General features: G+C 52.9%; 1 long non-coding RNA gene and 1 other non-coding gene across 2 annotated transcripts; both read right to left on the minus strand.

Moving 5' to 3' along the window:
* Positions 1 to 738: 738 nt before the first annotated feature.
* LOC116859906 lies at positions 739 to 20014 on the minus strand. The gene is made up of 4 exons (XR_004381229.1): positions 19820 to 20014; positions 18042 to 18625; positions 17536 to 17673; positions 739 to 780 (listed from the first exon to the last, which is right to left on the minus strand). It is a non-coding gene; the product is annotated as an uncharacterized LOC116859906 (long non-coding RNA).
* Positions 17922 to 17995, minus strand: TRNAR-UCU. Its single transcript has one exon. It is a non-coding gene; the product is annotated as a tRNA-Arg (tRNA).
* Positions 20015 to 21009: the final 995 nt, after the last annotated feature.

A 21009-nucleotide genomic window follows, 5' to 3' on the forward strand; every position in this document is an offset into this window, starting at 1 on the left:
TCGCCTGTGCTCTGGACACTCTGTGCTTCCTCTCCCTTCCCTCGTTTTCTGTTCTCCAGAAACTACTTCCCGAGTCGTCATGCTGGATGCACTCTCTCTGCTCAAGGCTCCTCTCAGAACTGATGCATTCAGATCCCCACGGCGCCTCCTCTGATATCCCGTGGCTCTCAGGTGGAGGGTGTCCTCATAGGGCTGGGGTTGGCAAGCGACAGGCCCCGTCAGCCTCTGGCCCAGCTTTGTAGGGATCCCAAGCTAAGAACAGCGTCTGTAGTTTCTACAGGATTGTAAATCCACACAAAGGTTTATGTTCCACAGGACAGAAGGGCCCACAAAACCCGAAACATTTCCTACCTGACCCTCGGCCGAAAACGCTGGCCAGCCCCTGTTCTAGACCCCGCAAAGCCTCAGGAGTCTTGTCTATTGCCATTCTCAGAAAACTTTATTTTCTGAGATTCTCTCCCCAGTTTGAAAGCAGAGGATCCAGGTTCCAACAACCAGCTGCCAGAGGAACTGAAGCCAAAGGCCCCCGTACTTGCCTTCCCGGGCATGACTGTCATGAGAAGAGTTTAGGATTCTTTCCATTCCATCGTCCTGTCTGGGGGCTGCCCGTAGAGAACAACGCCTCAGATCATGTCCTGGAAATTCCTGACATCCATAGGGTCCACTGGAGAACCAGGTGAAGCGGCCCCAGCGTGGCAAGCAGCAGGGCGGTGTCCAGGGGGAAGGTCTGAGCCACTTCTCCTGGTTTACCCCACGTGGTGGCGACTGGACGTCCCGAGCCTACCAAGAAGGAGACAAATGTTCCTATTTTCCCTACATTTGAGTGATACGGCCTCGCTCTGCCCCCGCCCCCTGTCAGCAGGCTGAGATGTTCTCAGACAAGTGAAGGGCCTGGGAGGCGGTGACAGCAGCATCCCCAGGGACCGGGGGACACCGGCATGCTGGGTGGGCTGTCAAGCCTGACTGCTTCTCCGAAACAATCGTCAGAGCCAGGGGCGGGTGAGTTTGTGCGTTTGCACATCCCAGGAAAGCCTCCACTAAGAGCCCCGAGCATTAGGAGGGGAATATAATCTCGGCCAGCAAAACGGGACGCGAGCAAAATAACACACGACCCCCAAGACATCGAAGCCAGCCTGACAGCCAAGACCTACAAGACATAGGCACACGGGAGCGGCAGGCTAACCCCACAGGCAGTGCGCACCGACCTCGGAGACAGACACAAAGACAATGACCATAACAAGGTCAGGGAGAAGGACCCTGCGGGGTCCGGAACGCTGCTCTTACTAGCATGGACGGGGTCCTCATGGTGATTTTCACTGTTACACAAGTGGTTACAGGAACAGCTACTTTTTCGTCTAACGCCCTTGTTGAGGCCACAGGGTGACAAAGGACCGGACGACAAAAGAGCGGGGACAGATTCCACAGGTGAAATTAGACAATGGGGATGCACTGCTTTGGCCACCTCAAAACAAGTCCCCCCCCGAACCTCTGTTTTCTCATCCCCGAAGTTAGCACAGTCCCTACTCTTCACGAGTCTTGTGAAGATTAGACTCTTTTTCTAACATGACTGGCTCAGGGCTGAGCCTCCAGGGAAAGGGAGGTTGTGCAGGTGCCCGGCCCGGCGTTCCAGGAAGCACGGTGGCCCGAGCGTCAGGATGGCGTGACTTCCGTCAGTGATCCCACACTTCTGTGTCCATTCTGGATAAGAGACTCTCGCAGCAGCCCCACAAGGACTATGGAGGTCCCAGCGGCAGAATCCTTCCACTCTGGTCCAGGAATTATGGCCAAATGTGTGCCAGTCAACCTCCTCCCGTCCAGGGCTCGACAGGGCCTTCCAGACTCCCCAGCGCCCTCTGCCTTTTCTGCCTCTAACCTCTCACACCTCCTGCTTTCAGACATTCTCAGCCTCCAGGATGCCCCCCAAACACCTCCATGTGGTAAGAGATACTCCTGTCTGAGAACAGGAGTTAGTGAAAGAAGAAATGGAAGGAGGAAAATGTGCGGCCAGAGTCACTGCCCTGCAGTGTCCCCCATTTCCTGCAGTGCAGCGGTCTCCACGAGGTGACCAGGCAGGAGTTCTGCCTCCACATTTGCAAAGTCTCTGGGATTATCGGTAATGGAAATGCAATCCAAAATTGGGAGAATCACTGTAAAAGCAATGACACATACGCCAGTAATAGGAGTATAGCCCAAGATTCAGCAATCTCACTCCCGAGCGTATAATCTGCACAGTCTCGCACTGGAGATACAAGACTATCCCAGCAGCATTGCTTATAAACGAGAAAGCGTGGAAACAGACCACGTGTCCACCAAAGGCAGGGTATGTTAGTGAATTGGGGTGTCTTCCTGCCATGGAGCCGTGTACATCGATGAAAGCAAGTTAACTGTTTTGCCTCTAAAAGCCAGGATAAATCTCAGAAAACATAATCACTAGGGAACAGAGAGAACATATCTCCATGTATAAGAAGTTTAAAAATAAGCAGAAGCAGGTAACAGCATTTCGGGATAGCTATGTTTGAGGTCTAACCATGCAGAGAGCTAACAGGGTGGGTGAGGGTTGTGCACGGGGGCTGAGGACAAAAACCCAAGAGTTGTCCAGGGAACGGACAGTGGTCTCATTCCCAGCTGACTAGTTGGGACTTGAGTATTTTATGATTGAAATTACATGCTTTAAACTGTGTCTGTATTTTATAGACATCATTGGGTATAATTTATTTCACAATAAAGAGTTAATGGAGCCCAGGTGAGCACGGGCCCCTTGGGCAGTCCCCACTCTCATGCACGCTGTCCCGCGCCCAGCAAGGGCACCAGAGCAGCCTCCAGAGTCGTGGCGAGTGGACTAAGTCTGTGGAGGGTGGAAACGAGTGTCATTTTGTGTGGCACGTGGTAAAACTGGGCCTTTGCCTACACCCACCTCCATCCCTCTTCTTCTCTACGATGCTTACAGGTGATCCTTCTCCAACAGCCGTCTCCTCCGAACCTTCGAGAAGCCCCTCTGTCAGCCCCAGCGAGCTCTTCTCCCACTTCACAAGGCCCACCGCCCTGCCAGCTGTTGCCCACAAAGTACGATACACTGCCCCAGGCGCCGACACAGAATTTTAAATCTCATCAAAAAAATAAATAAATAAATAAATAAAGCAAAACCAAAAAACATAACAACAGCAACAAAAAACCCAAATAGAAACTACCACAACCAACAACTTCCAGAAAAGAAAAAGCAAAAAGCACGGGTGAATAGGAGTCCACTCGTGGCCAAAAGAAGCAGAAATCCAAGATGGTCTGACAGACGGGAGTTGATGGTCTCTAACCAGCGAGTTAGCGTCTGCGTCACGGGCAGAACAGACGCTCCCTCGGGGAAGGACGTCACCTCGTGGTTTGGGGAGAAAGTAGAACCGCTGGGTGCAGTCCCCCCTCCTACCTAAAACCCACCTCCGAAGCCTCTCTTCTCCCAGATCTCCCCAGATCAGTGCACGACCACCCATTACCTCAGAGACATGTCTGCCCCGTTTTGTCGTCTGCGCCCACAGATCTGATCACATACATCAGCAAATCCAAATCAACGTTTATCTTTAGAACACCTCAGACCTACAACCTGTGTCTTTCCTGCCATTTCTCCCTGGACGGTACAGTCCCCTCCACTCGTGATGCTCCTGCTGTGCCTCCCCTCCCCCGCAGTACACTCTGGACAGGGACCAGCCCAGGTCCCTGCACAACCCCGCGCGCCTCCCAGGGAGGGTAGAGGGTGGGGCCAGCCATTTCCTCTGTCCCAAGCCGCCGCTGGAGGATTCCCCAGTTCCTTTCCATGTCACCAACTGACCAAGACTTCGAGTTCCTCTTCACCAAAGTAAGGCTACCGTCCTCTCTTACTTATTCCCGTCATGACGAACTCATTACAAACAGCAGCCACTCTGTTTCCTGCTTCCGGCGGCTTCCCCTTCCATCTGGTCAGTCTCTGCTACTGGCACCCGTGCCTCTCGAGGGTGGGGACCCCGTGGGTCGTGTTTCTCATCACTCTCCCGGCTCCCGGCACCGTGACCTGCATCAAAAAGCTGCTCCATGTGGCCACAAGTAAGAGAAGGACAGATTCATCCCAAGCCCACAATAAAATAACATCAGTCTCGAAGAATTCACCCCATCTCCTGTGTTAGTCATCGCGTGGGGGGAACAGAAATAAAGGACAAGCAATTCCTCATGGAGAGCGCCATGGCAGGAGCACTTGCGATGTGACAGCAGCAGGGGCCCTGGTCCTCATGGCGCTGGTGTGGGTGGGGAGGGAAGTCAAGAAAGGCCACAGGGAGGAGCGCATTCCCTGAGGGCAAGTTCACTTCCTGAACCCGCAGGACGAGCTCACCCAAGAGGGCACCACTCCAGCACCACCTAAGCGCAGTGAAAGCAGAGCCTCTGCAACCAGAGCTGGGACCCGCCGTTCAGGAACCTTCCGGAACTGTGTGTTAATGAGAGGCTCCTAGAGCAGCAGTGCTGAAGGTGCACTTTTTTTTTTTTTAATTATTTATTTGTCAGAGAGAAAGGGAGAGAGAGAAAGAGCACAAGCAGGGGGAGAGGCAGGCAGAGGGAGAAGCAGGCTCCACACAGAGCAAGGAGCTCAGTGCGGAACTCGTTCCCAGGACCCTGGGACCATGACCTTAGCCAAAGGCAGACGCTTCACCAACTGAGCCACCCAGGCGCTCCAGTTGAAAGTGTTCTATCAAAAGCTTTATAACTGGGGGGGGGTTGGGGGGGCAGGTAAGGAGAGAGTGATAGTCAGACCCTGAGTGTAATCATCAATTTCTAAGATCTGCAGATTCACAGGTGCGGTTTCTGAATTATACTCCATTAAGAAGATGTTTCCACACCAAGAACTTGGAATTTTGCTTTAAAACACAAAAGTTATAAATAGAAGGACCTTGAGAGATAATCTTGTTCACCCTTCATTTTATAATTGAGGAGAGTAAGACCAATATATTAAGATGATACATGTAATCGAGGCAGTTGTGATGGTTAATTTTATGGGTCAACTTGACTGAGTCATGGGGGCCCCGACAGTTAGTCAAACACTATTCTGGTGTGTGAATGGGTGGGCTGAGTAAAGCAGACTGCCCTCCCCAGTGTGGCTGAGCCTCCGCCGGTCAGTCAAAGGTCTCAGTGGAATTAAAGACAGAATAAGGCAGAACTATTCTCTGCCCGGCTGTCTTTGAGCCGAGACATTAGTGTCCTGCCTTTTGAACGAGTACTTGGACTGGAACTTACATCACTGACTCCTGATTCCCAGACCTTCGGACTCAGACTAGAATTATACAACCAGCTCTCCCTGGTCTGAATTCAGCCTCCGTCGTGTGGAAGCCAATTCCTTAAAATAAATCTCCTTCCTCCCCTCTCCTTCCCCTCCCCTCTCCTCCTCCCCTCTTCTCTCTGTCTCTGTCTTTGTCTTTGTCTCTCTCTCTCTCTCTCTCTCTCACACACACACACACACACACCGTTGGCTCTGTCTTTCTGGACAATCTACAGTGATGAAAGGCACCCCAGGACAATCACCGTGCCCAGCCTCAGCACCTCCTCCAGCCGTCCCCGGTCCTGGAGCTGGCTCTCACACCACACCCTCAGCAGCCTCCTCCACGCGTGCTGGCCCTGCCACCGGCCTGTGGGCTCTGGTTCCACACGGGTGGCCTGTCCGGACTCCTGCCTTCTCCATCTTTGACTTTTCCATCTCTCTCAACCTTCTCTTTAATACTGCTGCAACCAGTTTCTTTTCTTCCTGTGAAACACTACAACCCAAACCCCATGCTCTGAGAATAAGCTTGTATGAAGACAGCCGGTTCACGGACTCCTCCCAGGGTCCCGTCTGCAGGGACCGTCCACTCACCCCGTCTGACTTCACTTCCGCGCACATCTGGCTTCAGGTCCACGGCTTCTCTAGAAAACCACGATCGCCAACATCCTAAACCCCGTCAGTCTCTGCCTTCCTTGGCACTCATCCCCCGCCCCAGACTAACTCAGCCATGTCAGTGGTCGGCCCAGGTGGCTCATTGCCACCAGAGGAGCTCACAGGACTCTAGGACATGACAGCAGACTGGTTCTGCACAAACACTCAGCTGGCTCCAGATGCCAGTAAGAATTGCTGCAGGGTCACTCTCCGTAGAAACTCGAGCCTTCCCCGTCTGAGTTCAGGCTCAGAAAATGACTCATGTTCCTCCTTCCCAGAAGATACGGCATCCCTTAGGCAGGGCTCCCTCAGTTTTCTAGTTGCAGCAGAACACACAGGCCGTGCCCAGATCTTCCAACCCGTGGACGTGACCTTATTTGGAAAAAGCATCTTTGCAGGTGGGATGAAGTTAAGGATCTCGAGATGAGACGGTCCTGGGTTTAGGGTGAGTCTTTGATCCTATGGCAGGTGTCGTCCCAGGAAAGGGGCAGAGAGGTTTGGGATGCAGAGAAGCCAGCCGCACGAAGACAGAGGCAGACAGTGGAGGTGTGCAGCCCCGTGTCAGAGAGCCCCTTCTCGAGATCTTGCTGGCCCATTAACTGTAGACTTCCAGCCTCCCAAACTGCGGGAGAATAAGTCCCTGTGGTTTGTAAGTCACCCTCATTGGGGTAACCTGTGACGGCATCTCTAGGAGACTAGTAACACCCACCACATTGACACCTGCACCCCCCCACCACCATTCAGTCACAGGGTGGGGCTGGACATCTCCTACTTCAGTCTCCAGCTGGGCTGTGGATCCCGTGACAAGATCTCGGGGTTAGTGTTGTGAGTCTCAAGACAGATGCCTGGGGATGAGTCCCAGCTCCACCACTTCCCTCGAGGCCTTGATTCCTCCCAGTATCCAACCGTGCCTCAGTTTCCCCAACTCAAAAACTGGGGTCCTAACAGCAGCACCTCGCTGAGAGAGTCTGTATAAAAGGGACAAAGCTCTTGGAACGGTTCCTGCATCCGGATGGGCACGACAACGGTTTGATTAACTCTGGCTGCCTCCTTAGGGACTCCACTCCCTACGGACGATCCCCGCTGGATCCCTTCCGTTCTGTATGTGATAACTTCCATGAATAGTGAGACACTCTCAGTCACCCCATTTCCAAAAACAGAACATCCCTCCCTCACCACCCCTATCCCTTGCCTCCCATTCCAAAGGGGGAGATGAGCTTAATAAACTCGCTGTCTCCACTTCTTCCCCTCCACTCACTGTGAACTCCCTGAAGCCCACGGTCACTCCACCAGGACACCACCTGACAAGGCCACCCACTACTAAATCCCAGAGAAAGCATCGGCCCCTCTCAGGAACATGTACGCTCTGTCGTCTGCACCCTTTCCAGAAGCTTCTCCCAATTGGCTCCACGCCGGCCCTCCTGGTTCTCTCCCCTTCTGACTGTCTGATTTGCTGGCTTCCTTTTCCTCTAACAATTCCTCAGACGGCGGGGCCTAGGGGCTCCTTCCTGGCCTCTCTTCCTTGCTCACTCTGCATTCTGGGAGCTGCTGATCACAGCCAAAACATCAATTCACTCCCTCCAGAACGGTGACTCCTAACTTGTATCTCTGGCCCAGATTTCTCTCCAGGGCACCGGGCTCCTTCCTCCAAACACTCCCTGACATATCTGCTTCCAGGTGTTGGATGTCTCAAACTTGGCATGTGCAAAGGAGAAACACTCATCCCCCTTGGCCATTTGGTGAATCTACTTCTCATTCTGTATTCCCTGTTGCGCTAAATGAAACCTCCATTCTTCCCTCTGCTCAAGACAGAAAGCTAAGTTCTTCTCCTTCCTGTACCTCCTACAACCAATTTACAACAAGTCGTACCCCTGCAACCTCTCTCGGATCCATTCACTTGTCTCCGGCTCCCCTCCCCTAGCAGAAGACGAGGCCCCATCGCACATACCTTTGTACCCATGTCCAGCCTGTTTTCCCCTCAGTCCGCTCCAAACTTCAGCTAGAATAACCTTTCTAACATATAATAACCTTTCTAACATATAGATCTGAGTGTGAGCACCACCCGCCTTACACATACACACCGAAAATCTACCTGGTATATGCTCCTAAAATAAAGTCTTGGAATAAAGTCCAGGGGTACTGGCCAGGGTGGGCGACATGGGTAAAGGTGGTCAAAAGGTGACAAATTTCCAGTTATAAAATAAATAAATCCTGGGGGTATAATACACAGTGTGCTGAGTATAGTCAATAATATTGCACCGTATATTTAAAAGTTGCTAAAAGAGTGGCAGTTTCAAAAAAGAAGTTTTTAGAAACTTCTTAAAAATTCTCATCACAAGAAAAAAAAGACTGGGGCACCTGGGTGGTTCAGGGGTTAAACCTCTGCCTTCAGCTCAGATCATGATCTCGGGGTCCTGGGATCGAGCCTCACGTCGGGCTCTCTGCTCAGCGGGGAGCCTGCTTCCCCCTCTCTGTCTGCCTGCCTCTCTGCCTTCTTGTGATCTCTGTCTGTCAAATAAATAAATAATCTTTTAAAAAATAAAAAATTATAACTATGTGTGGGGATGGATATTGACTAGACTTACTGTTTAAAAAAACAAAAAGTCCAAGCACCTTGTAAAGGCTTCTCAGCTTGTCCATGATCTGGCTCTCACCATTTGGCTTCTGCCCCACAGCCCTCCTGGCATCATTCTGTTCTCCCCTTCCGTCATGGTTAGCACCCCTTCTTCCAGGAAGCCCTCCATAACTCTAGCTCCCAGGTACTGCGCACCGTTCTCCGGACTTCCCCTGCCAGGGACCTCCCCGGGAGTCTCCTGGGATGAGCTCACCAGTGTTTCCCACACTGTATGGAAAGCCCCGCAAAGACGAGTGGAGACGGTCTCGCTCCCCTGACCCCCCCACGGGCTTCCCACCCCAACACAGAGTCTGCCCCGCAGGAGGACGCCCGGGGCAGTGAACGGAGACGCCGTCCTTGGGAATGACTCCGTCCTGCCGTCTGGCGCTTGTCCGAACTCCCTGTGAATCTCGACTGAATCTGTATATGTAAAATGACCGTAATTAAGAGTCAGTGACCGCACTGGAGAGGACGCACTCGGAGGGAGTCGCCGCCGCCCTCCCGTGGCGCGACGGACTCCGGAGGACGGGGACGGGGCTACTGGACGCAAACCTGGACACCGAGGGCAGTGTCGTGTGACCTGAGCATCTCGCAGAGCAAACTCCTTGACCGACACGGTGCTCTGGGCCCGTCCGACTATAGAAAGGTCACTCACGGCAGAGCATAAGGGTCCTAAAGTGTCGACTCGGAAACCCGGAGGGAACCGTTTTCTCGGGAAGGAACCGCGAGGAGGAGGATTTGGGACGGGAGGAGCCGGGGGCTGCATCGGATTTGAGGGCTGCCAAGACAGACAGCCCCGGCTGGACCAAGCCGGTTTCCATAGCAACCGCAGCTCCCATGCCTCCTGCGGCTCCAGGTAAGTCTGACGCGTTCTCGCCTCGTGCAGGGGCGCCGCGGGGCTCGCGGACGCGCGCCGACGGGGCGATGCGGTCTCCGGCCGAGACCGAGTCAGGACCGAGTCAGGGAAGAACGCAGGATCAGTGCCTGACCCGGGTCGCGCCGTCCCTGAGTCCCTGCTGCGCGCGCAGAACCCAGATCGCCTCCGCCTTGAGATCTGCGCCGCTGCTCACACGCCGGGGGCTGCGGGACCGTGTCCTCCGCAACACACGCACACGCACACGCGCGCACACATGCTCTCGCGCGCACACGCACACGCGCGCACACGCTCGCACACGCACACATGCTCTCGCACACGCACACTCGCACACACACGCACACATGCTCTCGCGCGCACACGCTCGCACACACGCGCACACACGCACACATGCTCGCGCGCACACGCACACTCGCACACATGCTCACACACACGCACACATGCTCTCGCACGCGCACACTCGCACACACGCACACTCGCACACACACGCACACATGCTCTCGCGCGCACACGCTCGCACACACGCGCACACACGCACACATGCTCTCGCGCACACGCACACTCGCACACATGCTCGCACACACGCACACACACGCACACATGCTCTCGCGCACACGCGCACACATGCTCTCGCGCACACGCGCACACATGCTCTCGCGCACACACGCTCGCACACACGCGCGCGCACACGCGCACACACACGCAGACGCTCCTCTGCCAGGAGAGCAAACACTGGAGCAGCCGCCGCGCACGCACGCCTGGGTGCCACCGGAGCCTCGGGCCAGTCCAGCTCCCGCAAACGGGCCTTGAGACGGTCCAGGAAGTGCTCCACAGGTCTCCGCACCGACTAATCCCGCGTCCCGCGCTCCCTTCAAACGTCCAGCGCCTCCTCCTTCCACCTGCTCAGAGCTTAACTGAAAGGGAGGAGGCGGCCTTGGAGGACGGGAGGAGCCGTCGTCTCTCCTCTCCTCTCCCGATGTCAGGCGTGCGAGCCCGCCCCGCGCACACCTGCACTGCACGCTGTCCACACCGCAGCGAGAAAGGAGGGCCCACCGGCTTCCCCCAAAGCCTCCGCAGGCCGGCAGTCTCCTTCCCTCCGCCTTCTCACACCCTCTCAGACCCTGGCTATCACCCGGCCTCCCTTCTCTCTCTCTCCCTCTCTCCGGAATGTTCTGACTCCCCTTCGCGATGACCTCCTTCCCTGGGGATTTCAAGGAGCGCCAGTCTCTGCCACTAGAACACAAACTCAGTGGGATGGCCATGAGCCAGTCACCGTCCAGACGGAGCGATGGCTCTGCGAGGGTTCACGACACCATCCCATCTGGTGTATTTATGTGTGAAAGTGTCCATAATTGGACATTTAATGGTAAGAAAACAAGAAAGGTCTTTCTTCTTGTTTGGTGGCCCCCGCCTTTGCCTTCGGGCTCACCAGCTTCTCAGCCAAACTTCCGAGAGTTGCTTCAACCTGCCGACCTCCCTCCAGGCTGCCTTCTGCTCCCCATCCGGTTTCTTGCCCTGATGCTCCACAGACGCCAAGACAGCTCCCACCACCAACTTCCATGCCACTTAACCTAACGGTAGCTCAGGTTATGACCATTCTGGACATGCCAGGAACGTGTGGCACCCACCATGGCCCCCCGTGGACACTCCCTAGGCTTTGGGAGTGGGGCGGTTCTGGTCCCCGTCCTACCCCTGTTGTGTGACTTCTCTCTCTCTCCTCCGTGTTGGAGTTGTCTGAGCTCCTCCCTGATCCCTCTCACTCCGCATTTTCCGCCAGGTAACCTCACGCAAACATCTGTCCCCACATGCAGAGGACTCCCAGATCAGATCACCACCCCAGGCCCAGCTCCCAACCTCACACACACCCTACATCTCTTGGAAGTCTCCAAAGCACCTCAAAATGGGAAGCCCAAAGCTGGGCTCACCGTTTTCTGCCCTACCCCTGCTCTTCTCACCGTGGTCCTTATCTTGGTCAGTGGGACGTGAGCTAGAAATTGTGGAACCATCCTGGGCAAGTCATTCCTCTTTCTATCATTTCCATTCTGTCACCAAATCCTGCATATTTCAGCTCCCACACATCCCTCGAACCCACTTCTCCACTTTGTCTCCACCACCATCCCCACGGCCACCACCGCCACCCTTCCCCGAGCCATGCCATGCCCCACTCATGGCCACTCCGCTCCAGCATCTACCAGGGCACCTTCTATGCTGTTCTCTGAGCTGCAGCGGGATCATCTTCCTAAAATGCAAATCTTACCAGGCAGTCTTTGGCTTAAAATCTCCGGTGACTTCCCTTTGTTTCTCAGAAAAGGACAAAACGCGCTACAGTTCCTACGCAGCCCTGTGGGGTCAGCCCCCTGCGTCCCTCTCTGACTCCACTCCCCTCCACCTTCTGCCTCCCTCTCCCTGGTGGGACCACCCTTGCCTCCCTTCCTCTGCCCTCTCTGCCACCGGGACACCTCGAGTTCCCTGTTCCTCGGTCTAGGAATATCCCTTCTTCGTTCTCAGCCTTGCCATTTCCCAGTGATCGTTCAGACTCTGCTCCAGAGCCGCTGTCTGGAAGAAGCTCCCCGCCTCCCTGAGCTCAGTGCGCCAGCCTCGGGTCTGCCTGCCCCATGGACCGCCCCTTCACTCGCAGCCCCAATTGTATTGTGATCATCTGTGTCATCTGCTCATCAGTGTGTCCCAGGACCTAGTTCAATGCTTGGCACATAGTAAGGACTAAATAAATGTTTGCTGAATGAGTAATGAATTCATGTGCATTCCCGGCCAGGTTTCCAGCCCCTTACCCTGTCTCCAGAGTATCTACCCCTTCAACTTGGAGTGGGTGCTCAGGGGTCTCAGGCTTATTTTTAATAGGAATGTATTTCTTTTCTTTTGTCACTAGGCTAAGCCAGGCACCCGTATGTGCAGCATGCCAGGTACCAGTCTTATCATCAGATTTAAGGCCAGCTAATTATTTCTGTACTTAAAAAGTGCAGCTATAAGGAAATAGAACCCCAAATTTGTACTAGAATGTAGCATAAAGGAATGTAAGCCTTCAAGAAAATGCTGTGCTTGGCAAAAATCTTTGCCTTTGCTCCTGACATCTGGGGGTCAGCAATCCCTCTCCTCTGCTGTTAGGAGCAGGCTTAAGTATACAAATTTTGAAAACACTGTTAGAAGTTTGTGCATCATTGAAAAAGGAAAAAAGTTTGGGATTCCTTCAAAATAAATATAATCGGTACTAAATTGTCTGCTATTCTGAATGCTGCCATTTCTCTCCCCCAAAGTGTTCTGTAGATGTAGCAGAAGAAAGAAGAGATTATGAGGGGCTGTTAGTGATTCCCAGGTGACACTCATCCCAGACTTGGGATGGAGGAGGGTCTGTGGCAGGAAATGCTCCCAGGAAGGGCCCTGGGCAGGAGCCAGGAGCCAGGAGCCACTCTCTGGGCTCTTCTCCCCACACCATGGGGATGGACTGGCCTCATCCCCCGCTTTAAAGCCCTGTGCTGCTCACCAAAGAGGCTTCCCAGGGGCCTCTCCACAGGCCTGCCGAGGTTTGTTCCCCAACCCTACACAGTCTCCAAGGTCAGCCCCAGAGAGAAAGGTGGGGCCCTCGCAGTGACCGCAGGGAGAGGATGTGCCCTGGAAGGGTAACTCCGTGCCTGTCTACTCCCCCTGGCACTGCATGACAACCAGGCATTTCTAAGGGACAATGACATGTGGCCCATGGCCAAGTCCCCCACATCTTCACCACGGTCTCCAGGAAACCAGCCTGATGGCTAGAACACTGTCCACAAACAAAGGAAGCTGGTTTGTGTTCTTTCCCCCTACTGGGTATCTTACAATCCAGACAGTTTAACATTTTACCTTATTTAATTCTGGGTATTATTTGGCTCATCTCTAGTTGAGGAAACCAGGCTCAAGTGGCCTAGTGAACCTCTGGGTCATACAGCCAGCAAACAGCAAGACCTCGGACTGAGTCCCGGGTCCTCTGTCCCCCAGCCACCACTTCCTCCCCTGAGCGCCTGCTCCCAGGGTCTTCTATCATATGCATGTCCCACCACTGCTCTATCAAGGACCCCTCCTCAGGGTGCTCGGGGGAACAGCGTCACCATCCCAGAAGCAGACAGATCCAGCTCCCAGGGAGGACACAGCGAAGTTTACAGACATCCGATTCCATTATAATTTATAGAAATTACTGAGGACGTAAACACTGAAATCCTGTTTGGGGGAGTCAGTTCCATTTGCTATGGCTTTTAAACACAGACAAAATGCACATTTTTGCTCATAGGTGACAACCATTGTAATGGCAATAAATAAAAGTAATTAGTTCGCAGACAAAACGTAAGTGATCCATGCCAGCTCCACTCTACCGAGATGATAAATCACTTTTCTAGGCGGGTATTGTAACAAAAGCCTCCGAGGCCGGTGGTAACATCACCACCACTTGAGAAACGCATCTTGCTGCTTCCACCTGCGACACGCCCCGTCCCCGGCCACACTCTTCTTCACCCACAGCCCAAATCAGTCTCGGACCACATGAATGAGATGCCATCGCTCCTCCACTCAGACCTGCCGATGGTTTCCATGAGCATGAAGGAACGCCTGACCCACAAGCCTTAAGTCAGAGCTGGCCAGCGGGTCTTGAATTGCCCCGGGGAAGCGTTTTGAAAATCTGGTGTAATTTCTGATTTGGTGAAGACTGGGCACCGCAACTAGCTGTACAGAGGAAGGGTCCCTAGGCCTGGCGCGTCCCCTCCCACAAGGGGCAGGTGCATCTCACATGATTCAGGTTTGCCTCCTGCCGTGTACTTCCTTTGAATGACCTATTGAAAAGCGAGCTGTTGGTATCTGGGCCTCGAATCTCACTTGTTTTTACATATAAATACAGAGAGCTTTCTGCATGATTGAAAACGTCCTAAAATATCCATGAATGCAAAATGCTGCGATCTTTGCCAGAAGATTGAATTTGTTTGGATCACGAATTTATTGACAGCGAGCACCAGTCTGGAAAGTCACAACAGCATCCCGTGGGGTCTTTAAGTGGGGCAGGAGGCATGCCTGCTCTGTCCTGCCCTAACACAGCCCCAGCCCAGCACTGAAGGGGACTCTTCAGGTCCACGACTGCTAGTATGGCATACAGGTCAATTATTACAAACTTATTTCCTTTTACTTTTGTCTTATATTACAATGAGGATATTATGTTGATTTAATTTTGTGCACAGGAAGCTTACATGACCCAGGAATGTCACTGATGGAAAGGAAAGGAGAAGCAAGCAAATCCGGCCTGACTTTACAAGGCCAAGTTGCATGTGACAGGCCAACAGTGTCACCTCTGTGACACGCCCCAGATTAATGTCTGACCTGGTCTCGCCATGCCTTCCTCTGCCCTGACCATGCGGACCTTGTTGCTGTCCTCCCAAGCCAGCTAGTTGGTGCCCACCTGAGGGTCTCATTGATCCCTCTGGTTTCACTCATTCTTCACCCAAATATCTCCTCCTGTGACAGTCCTCTGTGATCGCCAGGCCTATCGGCCTACCTTTTCTCTTCAGTTAAGTTCCTCCCGCAGGTACCTCTAGGATGCTATCATAACGGTAGCTGCCCATCTGTCCTTCATCTCTGCCACAGGAACACGCACCCCCTGCAGGAAGTAGGCAATGGTGTTGTGGACCCTGATACGGAGGACATGGTGGGTGGCAGGAAGCAGGAGCCTGAGGAATATTTGTAAACTGAATGAATTCCTGCGTGAAGATACTGTCTGTGTTCCTGGTTCCTAGAAGCTACATTTCTTTCTATCCCTTCGACATAATTTATAGCCAATCTAAGTCAGCATTAATTCTCTAAATATATCCATCAAATGCCTACCATATTTCAGACACTGAGAAAACAATAATAAATAAGGCACATCTTGCCCGCATACCTGGTAATTAATGACCAGCTCTAGCACGCTGAAGCATTTGAGTCCTCCACTGAAGTGACTTTATAGAAAAAAAACACCGATTTCTATTCTGCATTCTGAGTAACGAGACAATACAGAAATTATGATCTTCATAAATCAGAAGTTATTGCTCATGTATTAAGAAGGAAGCTATTATCTCATATAAAGAAATTTTTACCAGTGTGAGAAATCTTGCCCCCAGGGCTTATGATATCCTTCTTCAAGTCCCCAGGACACCACTTTCCCCAGAAACTGGCTGGTGTGTGAATACGTGGAAACTTCTAGTTACCTTGAGTGACAGAACTAACGACCTCGACCTGCCTGGCTGAGACCCAGCTCCCAGCTAAGACACGGAGGGAGCATCTCCTCTCTGAAGGACTCCACCAGCTGGAAAGATCAGTCCACCCTCTCTCCTGGGGCAGGATAGGGCAGTATCAGCCCCAGCTGATGGCCCACAGCCTCCCTGGGTGTGATGCAGAGGGGCTGACTGCTGGGACCCTATCCTTTCCGCACTTCGAAGCCAGGTCTCCTTCCCACCCATGGAGGAGCTGGAAGGCATTGCTGACACACCCTGTGCCTCTGTGCAGAGCCGCACCACGGACTTTCTCATCATTCTCCCATCTGCAGGACACACAAAACAACCTTGTCGCTATAAGTAAGCCGCTCAAGTTCAGAGAGGTTTTCTTAACCCAAGGTCTTCGAATTCCAAGGTCTCCAGTCGAAATGACCGGCTGAAAGCAGGTTTAGGGTGGTCTGTGGGCTTCAGTCCTCACTGGCGGCGAGCCACTCCTAGGAGCTGGCCATACTGTACCCTCATCAGACTTGTCACCAAATCCGAGTTCAGTGCCCGCAGGGACACACAGCCCCTCCCTTCTTCACCCCCACCCTCCCACCCCCACAATGTCATGTGGAGCCTTTATTCCTAGGAAGCTTCTAGAATCGAGCAAACCTTGGAACAAGCCACAGTGAAATCGTACCCTTGTCCTGACCTTGAACGACCTCCCTACCTCTCACTGAGCAGCCCTGTTCCCACAGAATGACAAAGGGGAACCAGAAGGAGGTAGTACGCTGGCCATGGCTGAGGAAGGTGACCGGTTGCTTTGCCAAATTCTGTCCTCACCCCAGCCCACCCCACAAACACCGATTTTTCCTCTCAGGCCAGAGCTTAGAACAAAAAACACCTAGCATAGGCAGAGCTAACAATAAAAGAAAGACTCTGGAAGGGTCTGCCTGGAAATTTCCGGCCCACACTGGTATCCTCCAAAGGGCACATCCACGGGGCTGGTGGGAGAGAGTTAATATCTGAATTGATATTCTGCCCAAAGAACTCAGAAAGGGAAATCTTTACGGGCTCTTAACGGCAAGAATTTTAGGTCCCTTTAAAGCACCAGAGTACTTCGAGAGAAGCTCAGGTGTTTCAGTTTGGTACAAAGGTCAGGTGTCCTAAAGGCAGAAAACATCCCTCTCCCACCCAAGTGCTCCTATCTTCCCTGTCAGTTCCCACCTCTTGGCAGGGTTTTGTGGAACCCTGTGTGGATTGGCCCCCTCACCCCACACCAGCTTCCTAGAGCCTGAGGGCAAGTCTGTGTCCGCTGGATGCCCGTGCAGAGCCTCACCTGGGAGAGATGTTGACTCCCCAGCAGAGGGAGGAGAGGTGTGTGTCTTAGGTTTCCTGGGTTCACCTGGGGTGGAGGTCACTTCCTGGCATGGGCAGCTCCCTCTAGCTAATAGGCTGGAGGCCACGATATGCAAGGGAGAGTGAGAGCCAGCCCAGCCCAGAATAGAAACCCAAGCTCCCGATCTTGCTGAATGTGGCCATTCGATGAGGCAAGGAGGGGGAGCAGGAGTGAATGCAGAATGAGAGAGGGGTGAGATGTCTTGACGGAAACGGAGAATTATGGAAATAACACCCCCACCACCACTGTCCAAGCTTGCCCTGCAAACAGGAAAAGCTACCAACTTTTTGCAAGAGCATGAGACCTTTGGTTTCCTGGGACGAGTTTATCTGCACTCATCATTCCTGTACTGCTGGGCAGCTTATCCCACTGAGACAAAGAGCAATGAGTACCTCTCACCTTGTAGATGAGAAATGGAGTGATGAGCTTTCGCACAAAAAGCCGCAGAAATGACAAAGATGGTGAATAAATTGTCCTCTGCATGACCCCATCCATCTCCTGACCAACCCCGGTCAAGGCGGTCCTTACCTTAGAGGACAGCTGAACATTTCCTCATGGGCATGTGGGTCCGTCTGCCTTTTTGTGTTCTCAGAGGAGAATGAGGGAACCACTGTGGTCCCAGAACCCGTGGTCTGGCACCTCGGTCCCTGTGTGCCAGTGATCCTTCTAGGAAGCACTGGAATCAAAGGCTGTGTCAGTCCGGCCGCTGACATCTGAGCCTCCTAGACAATGAAAGTCCATAAAGGAGGAACAGAGAAAGAATGAAGGGGGAGGGAAGGTTAAAGGAGAGGAGGTCCAGGATTTCTGGGGAAAAGGGTTTCCTTTCTCTTCCCCAGAACCTCCAGGGACGGATAAATACAATTATCAACCTAGCATGACAGCACACAAAATAAAAGAGGCACCTGCCAGGTGACCATCTCTGCCGGGACTCGAACCCGGAACCTCTGGATTAGAAGTCCAGCGCGCTCGTCCATTGCGCCACAGAGACCTCACCACACACACAGCATCAGCACCAGAACTGAAAAAGCACATACCTTCTGCATCACCAGCCATCTCGGCATCCTGCTCCGAGCGGTGGGGGGGCAGGGACGGCTGGAAAATCTGGAGTGGAGATCCACCCGCCGGCTCCGTCAAAGCTTTTCTCAACACTGTGGGTTCTGGGTCCTCGGGGATCGGAGGAGTGGGGCGGTAGTCATTTTCAGTCCCAGGAGCTCTGATGGGGTAGGATGGAGCTAGAGCCTCTGCTCCTTCCTCTCCATCCCTGAGGGAGGATGCAGGAAAGTCTCTCTATTCTCATGCTAATCAAGCAGAGCCTACCCAGCCCAGGGAGAGACGGAGCTGCTCTACCTCCCCACCCCTCTCCCTCGCTGTGGTTTCATCCCAATCCTGATACACTCAGATAGGGGCTGGGCAAAGCTGGGGGATTCAGGAAAGCCGTCCTTCCCTGAGACAAAGGAGCTGCTCCCGTAAAGAAGCCATGTGAACGGCAGTGGCGGCACAGCCCGGCACGGAAGCCGGGCTCCCGGAGGCAGGTCCGGCTCTCAGCTCTAAGAGCTGCATCTGTCAAGCCCAGGAAGAGAGACCCAGAGTCCGATGTGATGTGCCTTCAGCATCTTCACTGGAATTACGGATGGGGAGGAGACAGAAGAGTGGTGAGTGTTTGTGGTGTGTGAGTATGTGTGTGTGTGTGTGTGTGTGTGTGAGTGAGAGAGAGAGAGAGAGCGCGTGCGAGAGAACACACAGGGAGGAGGGAAGAGCGGCACTCCCTAATGAAATACAGGTGGTCCACACACAGCCCTCCGGGAACACCTACCTGCTCCCCTTCCCCCACTGTCCCTAGTTCCAAGGCTGCCATCCTTTCTTCCCGGGACTGCCTAATCTAAAAAGCAGGGTTTCTCAGCTGCTGGGTTTCACAGAGGCATCCCAGGAGAATCAAATGGGCCAGCCCTCCGTAACCATATATAAAGACCTCCACACCCAGCCCAGGTCCAAGAAGACAGCTCCTCTTTTTAAAAGCCTCCTTGAGAAGATGCAATCCCTAATCCCTGCTGGTTGCGGTGCTGTCCTGCTTGTCCTGCTTCTCCCTAATCCCAGTCCTTCCTGCCCCACCTTCAGCCCTCTCTCTCCTGTTTGATTGCCAGACACACCAGGGGACAACTGTCCTTTATGCTCCCAATGACAGTGCATTGATTTAAAGACAGATTCAGTGTTCCTCAGCTCACTCCCACTCAACAAGGTTACAATAAAAGCAGAGAACTGACTTGGGCTCCCCCCACTCCCCTCCCAGTAAAAGCTTCCCTGGCCCACCACCCGGGACACTGCCAGCTGACCCCAATCTCAATTCAAGACCGACCCTTCTAACCTGTGAGGCCGGCTGATGGCCAAGGGAAGAAGAACGTGGCAACACAACATGCTTAGACTGGAAGGTCTTGAAGGCCCTTAGAACTCTGAGACTCACGCTTCTCTGCCCATTCTGAATGAGATCTGGGCAAGAACAGGACCAAGATGCTTCAATCAGGCCAGGGGTCAAGGAGATGACCAACACCCAAGGGAAAGCAGCCACCAAAACCAAGCATGTCTTCCCCCTGGGACCCAGGGCCAGGAGCTCAGAATAGGGAAACTGATGTTGTATCTATACTAAACATCGAGCAAAAGAGCCCAGATCAGGCATTCTTAATCCCCAGACCACTCCAAGAGCCTGATGCACAGAGACTTACACTGACCAGATATTGCATTACTAGGGGGCGACTAGGAACAAGATGTCAGTCGAGGGACCAGTCAGGAGGTCCATGTGCCTATAAACCCCACATACCAGCCAGGATCCACATGGATGCCAAACGGGTTCTCAAGACATGTCCCACCAGGCTCAGTCAAAGTGCCCTTACATGTAGACACACACCCCCTGCTCTTCATAAAGATGTTGTCCTACATGCAAGACATCCATCTGTCCGGAGCTTTGCCCAAAACTCTGTTGTGTCTGAGGAGCTCACATGCCCCCCACACCCTGAATGAAGAGGCCAGGTCCCCAGTGCGTTCCAAGAGCTTCACTCATGGCTTGCAATGTTCCATCTTGGCGCTGGGGATAGAAAGATAAGGACACAGTCCCAACCTCCAGGACACTGTGAGCAGATCCCAATGTAGGAACTACTCTGAAAGACGTATGGGAGAGAAGAAAACCAATCTTACTGCCCACCAAATAAGGTATCAAGTTTCCAAGTGCCCACAAAGACCCCAACTCTCAAAGCAGAAAGATCCAGCCGAAATAGCCAGATGTAGCCCACTGGCTTCAAACCCTGTGAAAATTACCTTCTCAGCCCACCACTTCCCCATTACAAAGTAGGACCAATACTCAACACTATGGGCACAGACGAGCCAAGCCTTCATGGTGCAGGTGTCATCATCCTCTTCCTGCCTCTGCCCCACGAGTTAAAAGTGTTGGCTCTGCTGCCTGAGTCACCTCCTTCCTGAATAACCTTCCTTTCTCTTTCCCTCACCCCCACAGCAATCTTCCCATTCTAGCAAAAAACCCCTTTCAGGACCCCTTAGACTCATCATCTATATCAACAAAAATTCTCCAGACTGCCCGAGGGCAGAGATGTCTCTGATGCACCCCGTTTCACTTCATCATCCGTGAATCAGCGACAGCTTCTTGATAAGTGTGAATAATGTCTCTAAACTTGGTTGTTAATTTAAAAATAAAGAGGGAAATAATCAAAGAAAGTGGCAGCTTTAATGAGGCAGGCTGGAGGGTAAGCCATTCCAAATGATTGAAGACAACACATCTTTTTCTTCTTTGAAACTAGGTGTGCCATTTAGGCTTATGCAAACCGAGTCGATTCCCCTTCCAAAAATTTTTTGTGCTGATTTAATTCTCTGAAGATCTGTGACTCAAACATTACTCATGCTCTCACTGAATACCACTCTTTGACCCCACAGACAAACTGGTGATGCTCATACATTATTTCATTCATAAAGTGTTGCTGGGATACATATGATAAATGC

This window comes from Lontra canadensis, unplaced genomic scaffold (genome assembly GCF_010015895.1).
Source record: "Lontra canadensis isolate GAN:19392208 unplaced genomic scaffold, GSC_riverotter_1.0 scaffold168, whole genome shotgun sequence".
Classification (NCBI taxonomy): Eukaryota; Metazoa; Chordata; class Mammalia; order Carnivora; family Mustelidae; genus Lontra; species Lontra canadensis.